Source organism: Thermobia domestica, chromosome 15 (assembly GCF_964235325.1).
Source record: "Thermobia domestica chromosome 15, izTheDome1.hap1.1, whole genome shotgun sequence".
Lineage (NCBI taxonomy): Eukaryota > Metazoa > Arthropoda > Insecta > Zygentoma > Lepismatidae > Thermobia > Thermobia domestica.
Genome location: NC_137468.1, coordinates 189578139 through 189594357, shown reverse-complemented (window position 1 = coordinate 189594357; position 16219 = coordinate 189578139). Strand labels below are relative to the sequence as shown.

Here is a 16219-nt window from a genome sequence, read left to right as displayed (position 1 = left end):
ATTATTGACCGTCGTAGTGAAAAATGGTAATAGATAGCGACAAGCCTTTCTTCCTTTTAAATATAGATTCAGTACCGCAAGAATCTATTGCATTTCCTACTTTCTTCCTCCACTGCAACAGGAAAGGATAAAAATGTCGACTGTCATCTATGGTTTCAATATTGATCTTTGTACAGCAAAAAATATAAGAGATAGCGAGAAGTAAATAACGTTTTGATTTTAATTCAGCGCCACAATGATAAGTCTGATATCGATGTTTATCTTCTCATTCAAATCGGAATGGTGGATCGCCATAGTGAGAAACAGTGGTGGATCCAGGGGGAGCGATCGGAGTGATCGTTCGCTCTGCCCCCAGAAGAGGAAACTTTCTTATTTTATATATAAATAAAACCAATTTCAGAGTTTGGAGCTCTTAAAAGTAGCTCTAAGTAACAGTATTACAACCCACCGTTTCCCTCAGAAGTCTGTCCTGGATCCGCCCCTGGTGAGAAACCAGTACTTCTAGGAGGTAAAGGTTTTTTTTTTTTTTTTTTTTTATGGATTCAGGGTCTCAGAAGTAGATTTTGTTCCAACACTTTCTCTTCTGGTAAAACCGGAAGTAGTAAAAAGTAGTAAAATCTCGAGTTTGAATATTGATTTCTACAAAGTAATAATTGTAAAACATAGGGAGATTTTTTTCATATATGGACTCAGGGTTCGAAAAAAAAAGGTTTTGTAAAATATAGTGAGAATTTTGTTTATATGGATTCAGGGTATAAAAACAGATTTTGTAAAATATAGCGAGAAATTTTTTATATGGATTCAGTGTACCGAAAACAGGTTTTGTAAAATTTAGTAAGAATTTTTTGTATGGATTCAGCGTACCAGAAACAGGTTTTGTAAAATTTAGTGAATTTTTTGTATAGATTCAGCGAACGAGAAATAGGTGTTGTAAAATTCAGTGAGAATTTTTTGTATCGATTCAGCGTACGAGAAATAGGTTTTGTAAAATTTAGTAAGAATTTTTTGTATGGATTTAGCGTACGAGAAAATAGGTTTTGTAAATTTAGTAAGAATTTTTTGTATAGATTCAGCATACGAGAAATAGGTTTGTAAAATTTAGTAAAAATTTTTTGTGTGAATTCAGCGTACGAAAAATAGGTTTTGTAAAATTTAGTGAGAATTTTTTGTATGGATTCAGCGAACGAGAAATTGGTTTTGTAAAATTTAGTAAGAATTTTTTGTGTGAATTCAGCGTACGAGAAATAGGTTTTGTAAAATTTAGTGAGAATTTTTTGCATGGATTCAGCGTACGAGAAATAGGTTTGTAAAATTTAGTAAGAAATTTTTGTATGGATTCAGCGTACCAGAAACAGATTTTGTAAAATTTAGTGAGAATTTTTTAATATGGATTCAGCGTACGAGAAATAGGTTTCATTTCTGACCTTATCGCTAGTTATATTAGGGATAGCATCGAGACGAGACGAGATTGTGTACAGCCATGGTCTCATTTCGGTTTACAAATAGCAGTCTTGATGTCGGCATCGTCTCGATCAACAGAGCTTATCTCGGTCTTCTTCTCGATTGCCCTGTCTCGTCTCGATACGTCTTGAAATAAATTTGTGTGAAATTAAAAATGTATAAGTAGTATCCTCTTTTAACCTGTCGTTTACTCTTTCTGTTTTCTCACTTAATGTTTGACGAGAATTATCATAGGCCAATTCACACCCTACTTTAACAAAAACTTCTTCGAAGAGTCATGTTTGGCTAATATTTAAAATATTTTAAAAGGAAAATCAGTATTTGTATGTTAATATAGATAAAGGCTTTCCTCAAAGTACATGAAAACCAATCGACTCTCCAATTCATCATCTGCGTATTAATATTAAAACTTTATTTCTTGTTAACAAAATAACTTATTCTAAAAACTTGACAAAATATGCATTAATTTGAGGGGGTGCGGTGGCTCAGTGGTAGAGCGTTCACCTCTGGTGCATGGGGTCCCTGGGTCGATCCCAGTTCGCGCCGTGTGGACTTTGTGGTGGACAAACACCGTGCTCGTGGGTTTTCTTCCGTTTCCTCCCACTTTCTTCATTCTACCATTTCATTCATTTCTCATCATCACCGTCTCCTTTAGCCTAACCGGCATAACCGTGGGACGTTAAACTTAAAGATTTCATTTCATTTTTTTCATATGCATTAATATGTAATTGTTTGGGTAAAAGAAGCATGTTAGCCGAGTAGATTGATTATGTAGCATACAATATGTAAGTAGTCTATACAATCCATTAAGATTTTTTTTTCGAAACTACATCTAAATTCTTGATAAAATTAGAGCCACAGTCACTTACGGTAGTCTGTAAGCGTCTACTTACTAACAGAAGATGCTAGTTTCAATCTTCGATGAGGCGGGGATTTATTCTCCCGTTTTAGTGTAGTCCAAATGTGACTTAAGAGTTCATCCAATTCCTGGGTAAGCCGTTGAAAGTGAGGTGCTGAGGACAACGTATAAATGTGGTGCCAGGGAAATATAAAACCGTACGGTACTTGGACCTAATCCAAACGACGAGCGTATCTGTAGTTCATAGAAGGAAAGTTCTAACTCGTGTTCTTTGTTATGAACTGGATTACAGACCAAGATAAGTGATATTACAAAGTAAACATCGGGCATACTCTTCCTTATTTCATGAATAAAGGAAAATCTGTTAAACGATGTAGCAGTGTGTGTATATATACTTTGGAAGAAGTGAAATTCCTCTGTGAAATTCTAGAATTATGGAAATACATTTCAATTATAAGGAACATTGGGTACCCATCTTCAAAATATTAAGAAGCAGGGCTGCTAGAAAATCGAGACTCCCAATATTTTTTGCATATTGTGTTTTAAATTTGAGTTGAGTTGATTTTGAGATTAACGTCTCGTTCAGCAGGAGGTTATATGAGACGTGGACCTACTGATTAATGTGGAAACCGAACCTCATGAGCTTCCGCCGGGAATTGTTTTAAATTTGTGTTAAGAATTAAGAGAAGGTAGAAAAAATAGAGGCTTAAGCTCTCCTGGATACTAGGCTGAGACTATGGTTGGGGCAAGTAGTCATATGTGAAGGAGATTGCATTATGGTTTTTAAAAGAGTTACAGGACCCTTCATACAGAATCCCTCATTTCATTACAGATATTGGAATTATAGCTCAAATCTACAGTTCGTGTACAGATAAGCTAAGAGAAAAAATGTTTCTAAGACTTTTATGGTTCAGTAACAGTAACACTTCTTTCTAGAAACTAATTTATACATTGTTACACATTTTTAATGTAAAATGCTGACTGACAGATCTAGTCAATTCGCTGATTTAATCTAATGTTCGTTTTTCTACCGTGATTTTGCCCTATTTTATTCCTAAATTTCTGTTCCTACACTCCTTCAATCTGAATATTTCAGCCTTAGTTTCAGGGCAACGTTGGTATTACCTACCCGAGCGGTTGTAGTAAAACAAGATTTTTTTCTTAACACGCATTTCCATTCCTAATAATTTATGAACTGTGTGGAAAAATAAAATTGGAAGATTGACTGACACCTTGTGTGTTTGCTTTACAAAATATGCTGCGGAATCTGTTGGCAACATGCCCTTTCAGCAATTAGTTACTCGAAAGAGAAGAATAAAGCATATTGAATCCCAACCAGCGTCGCCAGACTCACAGCTCGGAATTATTCCAAAACCTGATCGAAATTATGCTAGATCCTCATAATTACTTATTCAGGAGTTTTAACCCTTAAGAGATCCGGGGTTTTGGGGGTATTTTTTAGACTTTCAGTCAAGCAGCTACTGCATCGTCACTATTTATCCTAGGATCATGGTTCATACCTCTTTCTCTTTAGAATGGAGCTGGCGTTCAAATGGTACCACTTGCATGCTCATACCATATACCAGGAGCGGGAAAAATGATGTCAAAGGGAAAATTTCGGAGGGAATTTTTTTCGCACTTTCGGCCCCTCTGGAGCGGCCCTGTGTGAACGTAGCCATCTAAAAAAATCCGATAAATAGTACTTGGTATACTGAATGTGTGTGCCAAATTTCAAGTATCTATCTTGAATACCAAGGGCGGGAGAAATTTTATCAGGAATTCCCACCATACCCCAAATTACCGTAAAACACCATGATTTCAGGTAAAAAATTTCCTGAGACATCCCTAATTACCCTAGGGTCATGTTTCGCCCATCATACTCTTTAGCTTAGAACTGCCTTTCAGGCGGTATGACTCACGTGTCTCCATCATGTATCTAAGGCGGGAAAATCCCGAAAAAAGGGATTTTTTGAGTCTAAATATCCTTTTTTCAACTTTTAGCCCCTCTGGACCCCCCTGTTTTAACGCAGAGATCTGAAAAAATCTGATAAATACTACTAGGTGGGCTGAATGTTTATGCACAATTCCAATTTTCCAGGAGCAAAAGTAAGCCCACCAAAAATATATATACCGACAATGTCCCATATTCCCGTATACAGAGGGAAACTTTTAAACATTCCCTGAGACATCCGTAATTACCCTAGGATCATGGTTTGCACATCATTCTCTTCAGAAAAGAATTGCCTTTCAGGCGGTACCATTCACTTGTCTCCATCATGTATTCAAGGCGAGAAAATTCCGTGAAAGGGATTTTTTGGTAAAAATTTTCCTTTTTCAACGTTTAGCCCCTCTGTACCCCCTGTTTTAACACAGAAGTACGAAATAAAAATCTGGTAAATACTCCTCGGTGGACGGAATGTTTGTGCACAATTTCCACCTTCTACGTGCAAAAATAAGCCCGCAAAAAATAATACCGAAAATGTCCAAAATTTCCCTATACAGAAGTATATTTTGATAAAAATTCCCTGATACTTCCCTAATTACCCTAGGGTCATGTGTCGCACATCATTCTCTTCAGAATAGAACTGCCTTTCAGACGCTACCATTCAATTGTCTCCATCATGTATCTAAGGCGGGAAAATCGCGAAGAAAGGGATTTTTTGGTAAAAATATCCCTTTTTTCAACTTTTTGCCCATCTGGATCCCCCTCTGTTTTCACGCAGAAATCTGAAAAAAAAATCTGGTAAATACTACTCGGTGGACTGAATGTTTGTGCAAAATTTCAATCTTCTACGTGCAAAAATAAGCCCGCCAAAACGTAATGAACATAGACCGGCCCCGCTATATTAAAAGAAAATATATATTTTAGAATTATGACGTCATCACCTCCTATGTCTCGACGCAGGAAGGTGTGAAACCATACGTAAGGTCTTCTACAATGCCTCAGAACTTGAAAAACAAACAAAAAAGAAAAAAAACGGACGAAAAAGCTCAAATAGGAGAGTTATAACGCAATGTACCATGAAACACCCCGTATGGTACAAATTGTACCATGGGATCCCCAAAGGGTTAAAAAAAAAAAAAAACGAAGTTGAGATACTATAACGTGACTTAAATACGCAGAGCGCAAGAATGCGTGGATAGAACTCAATACTTCACGCACCAAAGCTTTAACTCAGCTAAACTAGTGTAGTCGTTGCCAGACTCAATGGCGTATTTATCGTATAAATGAATGCAAAGTGTTTGTTTACATATTTTGAAAGAAAATTACCTTGCAGCATAAGCAAAGTTGGGAATTGTCTGCTGGAGGGCAGATTTTTGGTCGGTGTCGGACCTTTCATTTTAGGAATAAAGATGGTCATGAAGTCAGAAATAAAGGTAGTGAAGTTGTCAAAAAGTTTGGGGGAGAATGGCCCCCATAGCTCCGCTCATGCCTCGCAGTTAAAGGATTAGAAAACCCTGGATGGAGCCAAGAAAAAAAGGCCTAAGCCGTTTTTAACTTACTTCGGAAAATGAGACTGCCTATATGGTTTACCGACTGTATGAATCAATGGGAGAGGATACATTTCTGCCGTTCTTTTTCTTCCCACGACCAACTTCTTTCTCATCTCCAGGTTTTGCGGCTTTTTGATAAACTTGCTCAAACTATGCTAGATTTGGGCAGGATGCTAAAAGCAAGATGCTAGATGCTAAAGACATGCAAATTATGCTAGATCTAGCATCATTATGCTAGATCTGGCAACGCTGATCCCAACTCAAAATTTTGTGCTGTTCAAAACTTTCGATTATACCATGTGATCAGTGTTTACATTTGCCCTTCTCTTGTGCGTGTATACGCCTATGACTACGGCCATTGAAGAACAATTGTTGCACTATCTTGCATGTAAGTTAACAATGCACAAAGTTTGAGTAAATGTATTGTTTATTTTTATTTATTTATTTATTTATTTGGCAATGTTCGAGAAGAGACCAAGACTTTCACACTGGGCTTAGTATCATCTCCGTATCATTTCGACTTACAAGTGTCTGTCTCGAATAAATCCCGGCACGTTGATTCTCGATCTCGTCTCATGTATAAAAATCTTTTTTCGATCTCTGCACAATCCGTAAGTTATACCTAGGTAGATCTACTACTTTGCAATTTTGGTATTGAATTTACATAGTTTGGATGCATATCGTAGTCTCACGAATTCTAAAACGAAATTCACTTGTTATATGTTAAGTACTGAATTCCTAATGCTACTGTACTGTTTAATACTGTCCATCCATATTACCCTATTTACTATTGCGCTTTGATTCAAATGAAATATTGTTGTTTGGAAGACAGTCATAAAATTTAACAAAGAAAAGAGTTAACTTCATTTCTTTGTGTGTGTTTAAAGCGGATACAAAGTAAGAAACTATGTACTTTAAGCTACAAACTACGGTTTAACCTAGTGACAATGAGGACAAAAAAAAAAATTCCAAATAGATTTTGAAGCCGTGGTGTCTCAATGATAGAGTACTCACCTCTGGCGCGTGGAGTTCCTGATTCCATCCTAACTCCCGTCAAGTGAGCTTTGTGGGCTTTATGGTAAATAAACACCATGTCCGTAGGTTTTATGGTGGATAAACACCATGTTCGTGGGTTTTGTGGTAGCTTTCCCGTTTCTCTCACTTTCATCATTCCACTATTATCATCCATCTCATCATCATTGTTTTCCTTAGCCTCGGTGCATAATCATGGGACGTTGAACTCAAAAATGCAATCTGTTAACTAAGACCGTGGTCGGGTTAATTAAGAGAAACATGTATTTGACAGCAAAAGAAACCATATACTTACTAAATCAGATATACACAAAAGAAAAATGCACGTACAATTAATAACGCATCTCACCCGCAGCGTCAATAATGACTTGGCATCTCCGAGGCATGCTTGCAACCAAGTTTTCCGCATATTCGCGTGGAAGAGACCTCCAAATGCATCGAATTTGCGTTGACAGCTGGGTTAAAGTGAAGACACGTTTACCTTGAAGCTTCAGCTTGATGTATGATCAAACATTTTCAATGCGATTAGCGTCAGTCGACTTTGAGGAACAATCCAGTACCTGAACACCCATCTCCCTTTTCCAGTAGCTGCAGAGTTTGCTGCGGTGCTTAGGATCATTGTCCTCCCGCAGTAGCTATCCAATCTTCATTTTTGTCGATGACTCAACGTTTGGCAGTCGGTAGCAAACATTTTTGATAGATTTATAACATCTTCCGTGCATTTGAAGTGCCGGTAAACTCGTGTAAGTGTCGAAACCCACTTCTGAGAAACATCACCAAATATGCACCTTTATGGGATGTTTCACTGTCCGTTGGACCAACCTTTGGGGGCAGTTGACCAGGTTCGTTGTCTGCTTACATAATCCCACACAGAAGATTCGTCGGTAAAAATTACGTTGTCCCACTTGCGGTTCAAGTTGTTCTTTGCCCACGCTAGTCGTTTCGTGATATGCTATTCACTTAATAAAGGTTTCTTCACTGTAGCTCAATATTTAATGTTGTGAGCCCGAAGATGCATTCTAATAGTTACACACGACACATCGTAGCCCGTTTGCGTTAATTTTGCTTTCGGTTGATGCAATGTTAAAGCTGGAGTTTGCGAAAACAGCTTAATAATCATTTTTGCTACTTGTAGAGTCACTTTCCCTTTTGACCCAGGTTCTTGTAAGTAATCCACGTTCTTCACCACTTTATAGCGATTTGCAAACAATTTGGACTTCCTCATATATTTTGCTGCCGCGGCGTGACTCATTTTCGACCTTCTGGGGTGGCTACAGAGAAACACAGCCTGTAAACGCGACGCTTAAGCTGCACTCATTGCTGTTGCTGTCTTTCTCAGTCACACATTCACACTCAACTAATGCTCTCTGGACACTGAATGGAGGACACAGGTTTCCTCTATTGGATTGTTAGTGACCTATGGCAATATCTGGTACCAGCTGTGAGTAATACCGCCCACGCTCTCACTTAACAGACTGTAAATAAAGCTGTACTTAATATAATAAAATGATGAGTGTGTATCTGTCTGTCTGTCTGTCATCAGCTTTTCCCTTTTAAAAGACTAACCTAGAAGTACCAAATGTTGTACACAGATAAATCGTCACCATATCTATTTCTGTACTAAGCTCTTATTTCGATTTTCGGCTCGGGAGTCGAATTTAAGGGGTGATATGTGAACATGTATGCACGTTTTCCGTGGTTTCTGATAACTCCGTGTTTGTATGCAGCCCCATTGTCTCACGGTTATGCGGGCTTGTATAACAGCTGAGGATAAACACCGGGGAATGAAGTAAGGATCTTTCCTCTCTTTTAATCGGTGATCTGGATTAGAAGTCGGCAACGATTAGTCCTGAAGCTAGCAGATAAATAAAATACAGTTGATTACAAAATCTATTTAGGCGGGAGCCACGGTATCAATGTAAAGAAATCTGCGCGTGTACTTTATTCTCCTTTCTTCTACTTACCTCGCTAGTGTATCGCTAGTTTTATTAAAGTTTTGTTAGTTTCGCAAAAATATAATTTTCATTAATAACAAATAATTAAATAAGCGCACCAACTTGAAGCTTTCTCAACCACAAATTAATTCCAGTGTTAACATACCGTTAGTTTAGCTAAAGCTACCCTAAAGTTTTCAAAATTAAACATTTCATTCTAAATATAAGTTCGAAACGCTGTATTTTTATGTACACATCATAAACCAATATCACGAAGTATACAGTAATGGAGTGGCATTTAACTCACCTCCTCATATCTCCAATGACACTTCTCAATTCAAAGGGGCCACGGTGGCTCAGTGATACAGTGTTTACCTCTGGTGCGTAAAGTCCCTGGTTAGATCCCCGACCAAGTCAGTTTGTGGTGGACAACATCGTGTCCGTGGGTTTTCACGGGGTACTCCCATTTCTTTCCACTTTCTCATTCCACCACTTCTTCCATCATTCATTCATTCATTCATTCATTCATTTATTAGCCTGTTTCATTAGCTTACAAAACATGAGAAATTCTCATGTAAGCATTACAGTTGTCAAACCCTTACTTGAATCATCATCTCCGTTAGCTTAATGGGCATAATCGTGAGACGTTAAACTGAAAGATCCCACTTTGTTCTCTATTCAAGCGTGAAGCCCAGATTTAAGCTATTCTTACTTCAAATTTTAGAGAACTATATTAATACTTTATATGGTTTATTATTAAGGGTTAGGGAAAAAAGAAGGAATGTGACAAAACTGCATTTTCGAGAAAACGGCGTTTTAATATTGAAAACCGCATAAAAAGAATAGGGTTAGTTACATCTTTTGCCCCTTTTTACATGGACATTTTTACATATACGCATGTATGGCATATACAGCTAAATAGAACCAAGAGTCACCAACAAATAGGACACAGTATCCGAAAAAGCTCATATATGGACATTCCTTGTTTTTTCCCTTTCTCTGTTAATGAAACAACCTATAATAGTTCTACTATAAAGAGAAGAATCATGCTGTAAATCTAATAGAACTGTTATTTTAAATTTTACGTACATCTAAGAAGTCATCGCTACCTTGTATTGAATACTGTATTGGGGGCCGCGGTGGCTCAGTGGTACAGCGTTCACCTCTGGTGCTTCGGGTCCCGGGGTAAATCCCAGCCCCCGCCGAGTGCACTTTGTGGTGGACAAACACACACCTCGTGTGGGTTTCCTCGCAGTTCTCCCGTTTCCTCCCACTTTCTTCATTCCACCATTTCACTTTAGCCTAACCGGCATAACCGTGGGACATAAAACTCAAAGATTTCGTTTCATTTTCATTTTTGTATTGATTTTGTACTCTGATGTATTGATTTTATAAATAGGGAATGAATGCCCAAGTTCACATCGCCAAGAATTTCCCACTACCTCCTAAAATGAAATAGTACAAACTTCTGAAAGGTTGCGAAAGTATTTTTCATCACTCATAATAAATTGAAAAGAGATAACCCGCTAGAGGTATTGCGAATACTTTCTTTCTCCTCCATCTAGACCAGTGGTTCTCAACCTTTTCTGACTGACGGCACACTTTATTGAACGTAGAGGACATCCCGACATATTTGTTTGATATTTTTATAATAATAATAATAATAATAATAATAATAATAATAATAATAATAATAATAATAATAATAATAATATCTGTTATAATAGTGAAACCAATTAATTTTTATAATGACTCTATATAGCACTGAGTATTATTGCTACCGCAGGAGGTGTTGACTGGTACGGTCTGCCTCGATTTTGACTAATTATTATTACGTTCTTCATTATTTTTAAATTATAAAATTTCGCGACACACCTTAGAGGACTGCGTGACCAGAGTCGTAGCTAGAGATTTCGGTGCCCGGGGCAGAGTAGAATTTGGCGCCCAGAGCAACGTGGAATTCGGCGCTCAGGGCAAAGTAGAATTCGGCCCTCCCCCTACACCCACCTTACTAAGTTTTTTTTTTTTTTTTTCAATTTTACATATAAGGAAAGCAGCTTTTGTTGTAATGTTTAAGTAATAAGTCAAAACTTGTGAGTCTTATTAAAACCTTTACGTTCCGAGCGGAGCGAGAAAAAAAAAAAAGCAAATGTATTTCTTTACGAACCGACAACAATATTGATTTAATAGAGCACCAATACTTTTTCGAAACACACGTCGCGGATTCATTTCCAACACATTTATGAAACAATTTAGGATCTTCCTAAATTAAGAGGTAGTGGACTCTGTACAAGAAAACCAGAACCGTGCTAAGTACCAAAGCGAAAATATTGAGTAAACATCCCAGATGTTACTTCAGAACTGATGGGACTTATAGGCACGCGCATTTCTCTCGGGATTATTTATTTCCCATTGATAGCCAGTTTACTGAAAAGTGTTTCCATTTTTGTCACTTAGCGCGTATTTTTTCTTATTCACTCTACAATTGAGAAGTTTGATGCAATAAGAGCGTAAGTCTGAAATATGCATTTTGGAGAAAAACAATATTGAAAATTTAAGTAGTGTTTTTTCTTACATAAAGTAACGTAATAGATCCTATGTAGCATTTTATTCCGATGTTGAGTTGAAATTTTCACAGAAGGCTAAACAAGCATGGTAAAAGCCACTTATGCGTTTAATGCAAAAAGTACGAAACCTTGCTTACGCACTTATTATTTGGTCTAGGAATTAATTCGTGCGGTTGGTACGCACACATTGAAGCTGTAGTACAAACACAAAATACATAAATACCTTAAGAAAAATATTGTCCATCGCTAGCCACCACTTTCGCCCATCTGTCAGGCAATGTACGGATTCCGTGGCGAAAGAAGTCCTCATCCTTGGAAGCGATCCAGTCAGAGACCCATGTTTCGATATCTTCTGAAGAAGTAAACCGCTGTCCAATCAAATCGTTGTTCATGCAATCGAACAAGTAGTAGTCCGAAGGAGCAACGTCTGGTGAATACGGCGGGTGGGGTAAAACTTCCCATCCGACATTTTCTAAATAGGTTTTGACCGGTTTTGCGACATGTGGGCGAGCGTTATCATGTTGAACAATAAGTTTATCATGTCTGTTCTCCCATTCTGGTCGTGTTCTGGCTAGAGCTTGCTTCAAACGCATTAATTGTCGTCGATAACGTTCTCCATTCATAGTTTCACCCGGTTGCAGCAGCTCATAGTACACCACACCTTTCATATCCCACCATATGCACAGCATAACCTTTGCACAGTGAATATCTCGTTTTGGTTGTGATGGACCTGGTTCACCTGGTTTCACCCAGGCCTTTTTTCGTTTAGGGTTCTCGTAATGGATCCACTTCTCATCACCCGTAATAATTCGATGCAGAAACCCCTTTCTGCTCTGTCGTTGAAGCAGCAATTCGCAAATGGTTTTTCGTCTTTCAACGTCTCTGTCTTTCAATTCATGTGGAACCCAATGTGACATCTTTTGAATCATTCCCATGGCTTTCAAGCGTTTGGAGACTGTTGTTTGATCAACGCCTAATGCTGCTGCAAGTTGTTCCTGCGTTTGACACGAATCCTGCTCGAGCAATGCTGTCAATTCTTCGTCTTGAAATTTTTTTGGCTGTCCAGCTCGCTCTTGGTCTGCCAAGCCGAAATCACCACTTCTAAACCGTGCAAACCACTTCTGACACGTTCGCTCAGCTAGAGCATGGTCACCATACACTTCCACCAAAATACGATGACTTTCAGTCGCACTTTTCTGCATGTTAAAGTAATGCAGCAGGACACCCCGCAAAAACACTTTATCAGGCACAAATTGCGCCATGTTCACTTAACTACAAACTGGTGTTGTTGACGCTTTAATCCACTGCCCTATACTACGAACGATACGCGATGACAGGGGTTTGCAACACATGTGTGGATACACGGAACTGTGGGACGCTCCGTTCGTTGCGCCATCTCTTGTCCAACCGCACGAATTAATTCCTAGACCAAATACATCAAACTCCTCAATTGTTTTCTGCCCCCCCCCCCCCCGAAGTGACAGGGAGTATGGTAGCTCAGTGGTGAAGCACTTACATCGGGCGCATAGGTCTCTGGTTCGATCCTCGGCCAAGTATATTGTGAACCACACCGTGTCCGTGAGTTTTCTAAGGGTAATCCCGTTTCCTCCCACTTTCTCATTCCATCAATTTATCCATTATCATTCACTAGCCATCCATCTCCTCTTAGCCTACAAGGGCATAATCGTGGGACGTTAAACTAAAAGATTTCATTTCATTTTTGCTCTTCAAGTGACGCGTCTCTCAAGAAGGTGTTGATTCGGTCTATCAGCGTAACATATTTACAGGGTCTTCAGCAGAAGTTTAGTTTATTATAAAAACAAACCTTCAGATAATCTCTATACTTAATATTCTTAAAATTTGAGCAAAACCAAAAGCAACGAGAGGAACTGCTGGAAGAACGAAAAAATAGTAAGAGATATTAATTTTTAAAACAAAAATACTTAATTGCTGTATTGTATACTCACAGATACGTGTGTGTGATAGAGATACGTAAGTTTCATTTTTTCTCCTCTCCCACCATGTACTATGTTCCGTAGTATTGCCGACAAGACGAGGAATAAAGGTTTCTTGTCTAGTCTCGTTTCGGTTCTGGAGGAATTCTGTTTTGTCTCCATTCTTGGATTTTTTTTCTCGTAAGTTTCCTCGTTTCGTTTTGTAAATTTATTACAAAGTTTATCTTCTAAGGGTTTTTTTTTTTTTTTTTTTTTAATTTCATGTAGAAGCTATCAGAATCCTTCAGCCTTGGGAGAGTCATAAAAAGTCTTCCAAGCGTGTGGTATAACAAAGCTTACACCATATTTATTATTGGTGTATATTTTGTAATGGCTTGTGTATCTTTACAGGTTGGTAAATGATAGTGTATTATGTTGCTACAATCAGCTTATCTATTTATAGTTTTTTTTTTTTTTTTTTTTTTTTTTTAATTTTATGAATCATGAAACACTAAGTTTCGACATCTAAGACTTGGGGGAACTATTGATGCTCACAAGAGTCGATTCATTTCTTGTTTCGTTTCAAAAATGAAAATTCATTTCTCGTCTCGACTTTCATCTCGTGTTCGAAACAAGAATCGAGACGAGACATGCAATTTAATCGTCTCGTAAGCAATCCGTGTCCTGACATTTCACTTCGAAACATTCGCAGTCCTGTTAACAGGGACGCACCCACAGGACGTTCACCGCGTCCCGACTCCCCCAAACATCCTAACCCAACATACATGTATACACTTTCTTAATAAAATTATCCTTGTTTAACAGGGAAATGATTGATATAGTATGAAAATTTGATATTACACTTCATCTGTACTATTTCCCTTATAAAAACAATCTAGTTCTATCATTTTTTTCCTGATAATATAGGTGGAAGTATTTTACAGTTACTTATCGGGTGCGGAATAATACCCGCTCAATATTACAAAGACGTAGTCAAGGGCGCCCAGCAGGGGGGCAAGGTGGGGCGCTCTCCCCCCTAAGAGGAAATTGTACTTGGTTATATCGAAAACCCAATAGAATTTTTTACATTAGTTACAGCAAAATTTGAAAGTATATTTGAAACGTTGCTTATACTTGCCCCCCTTGGAAACAACAACATGGGCGCCCTTGGACGTAGTGACTTGTATTTATTGAACCCCCACAAAACGTGGACTCCTCCCAACAAAATTTCTGGGTGCACGCCTGGTTGTTAACAGCCTATGCTTAAATTGAGTGGCAGAAGAACAAGTAGAGGAAAGGAAAGTTATGTACGTAAAACAAATGAAATTCTATCTTTAATTTAACATTTCACGATATAATGCCCTGTAGCCTAAAGTTGATGAGTGATTTACCAAAGTGAATGTTTATGAAAGAATTGTGGTAAAATTATAATGTGGGAGGAAAGGGTAGAACCCCGAGAAAACCCACGAACAGGATGTTGTTCATCACAAATTGACATGTTCTGGAATTGAACCAGGAAATGCTTGATGACTAGAACTGAGGGCTCTACAACTTTTTCATATTTTTTTTCACCACCCGAAACACTTAGTTATAAATTGTCTAAAGTCTATGCACAGTAATTATAATACAATCCGAGTTACGGGAACGTCTTGGGGACGTCATTCCTCTACTTCCAAAATTTATCTATGGCGTCCGTCCACTTCCTAAAAAATACAATGGGCACGGGGGATGTCGTAGTGTCATGCGTCCTCCTACCTTTTCAGATCCACTTTTACCCCTGCTCAGAAATCAGATTAATCTACCGTAATATGAGTCTTCCATCCCCTCCTCAGAATAAGCCTCAAATCTACCCGCCTACCAATGTTGAAGACAATTCTGCTCCCCTGATCCTCCACAGCATTGTTTTTCAACTTCAAAAATATTTTGAGCGTCGCTTAAAAATAAATAAATAAATAAAAAAGATTACGGTATCGGTCTTCCCGTTCCCCTCTAAGACAGCTTTGCGTCGATGATCGCAATGGAATTACCGTATATAGCAGGCTTAAATTATTGTCGTGCATTACGATAAATTGTCGTACGGTTGGCAAGTCTGATTCACTCTCCTCCCTGAATACGTATGTAATTACAAAATAAAGTGAGGGTAACCACGTTTCGTTCCAACATTTAAATATCTGAAAATAAAAATAATAAAGCGTGCATCCTTACCTGTTCTACAAGAACTTTACTGTTTTTGATGTTGCGTGTATCCGGTAACCAATTCCAACTGAAATATTGCGTTATTACAATGACTAGCTTCTCACTATCGTAAATGTGATTCAAATTTATCTCATAAAGTATAATGACTTTGCGATTGTCAAATATAAATTGTCCGTTCTTGCTTAATCGAGATAATATAGCCTAATATTACTCACGGGTTTAGTAACTGGTAAAAGGTCTTTGCTTGGAAAGTCATATATTATGAACGACCTTGACATGGTAGAGTATTTCGTGGACTTCCCTGCCATCTATACGCGAACAAGAAAGGCACTTGGAGCTAATGAAAACGCAGTAAAGTTAACTGTTTGGGTTTATAGGAGACTACGCACAACAATGTAAGTTTCACTGAATCAGTGGCGTAGTTACGCTGTTACAGAATATGTGAAAGGCTTTCGAGCAGTGAAATCGTTTCATATTTTGTCAGGGGAGACAAGATAGTCCACTCTCAAAAGAATTTCATGTTTTATTATTATTATTATTATTATTATTATTATTATTATTATTATTATTATTATTATTATTATTATTATTATTATTATTATTATTATTATTATATTAGTATAGAACATATTAAAAACTGTTTCTTAAACTCAGGGAGACTATTTTGCCCTGTCATGCCCAAGTGATGTCCATCCTTTCGAGACTAAGAAATATAACAAAATATCTATTTTTGTGAAAGAA

At 37.8% G+C, this 16219-nt stretch overlaps 1 protein-coding gene across 4 annotated transcripts in view; it reads right to left on the bottom strand.

Annotated features, from left to right (window-relative positions):
• LOC145671406 (cytochrome P450 6k1-like) overlaps positions 1-15797 on the bottom strand; it is a 34218-nt gene extending 18421 nt beyond the window's left edge. The window contains exon 1 of one of the 4 annotated variants that reach the window (XM_081740555.1): positions 15488-15797. The gene's annotated coding sequence lies outside the window, so the exon portion shown is untranslated. Of the gene's footprint in view, positions 1-2354; positions 2508-13315; positions 14451-15487 lie in introns of those variants that run through there. The other 3 variants (XM_081740557.1, XM_081740556.1, XM_081740558.1) reach the window with 3 other exon arrangements.
• Between the last annotated feature and the right edge of the window lie 422 nt (positions 15798-16219).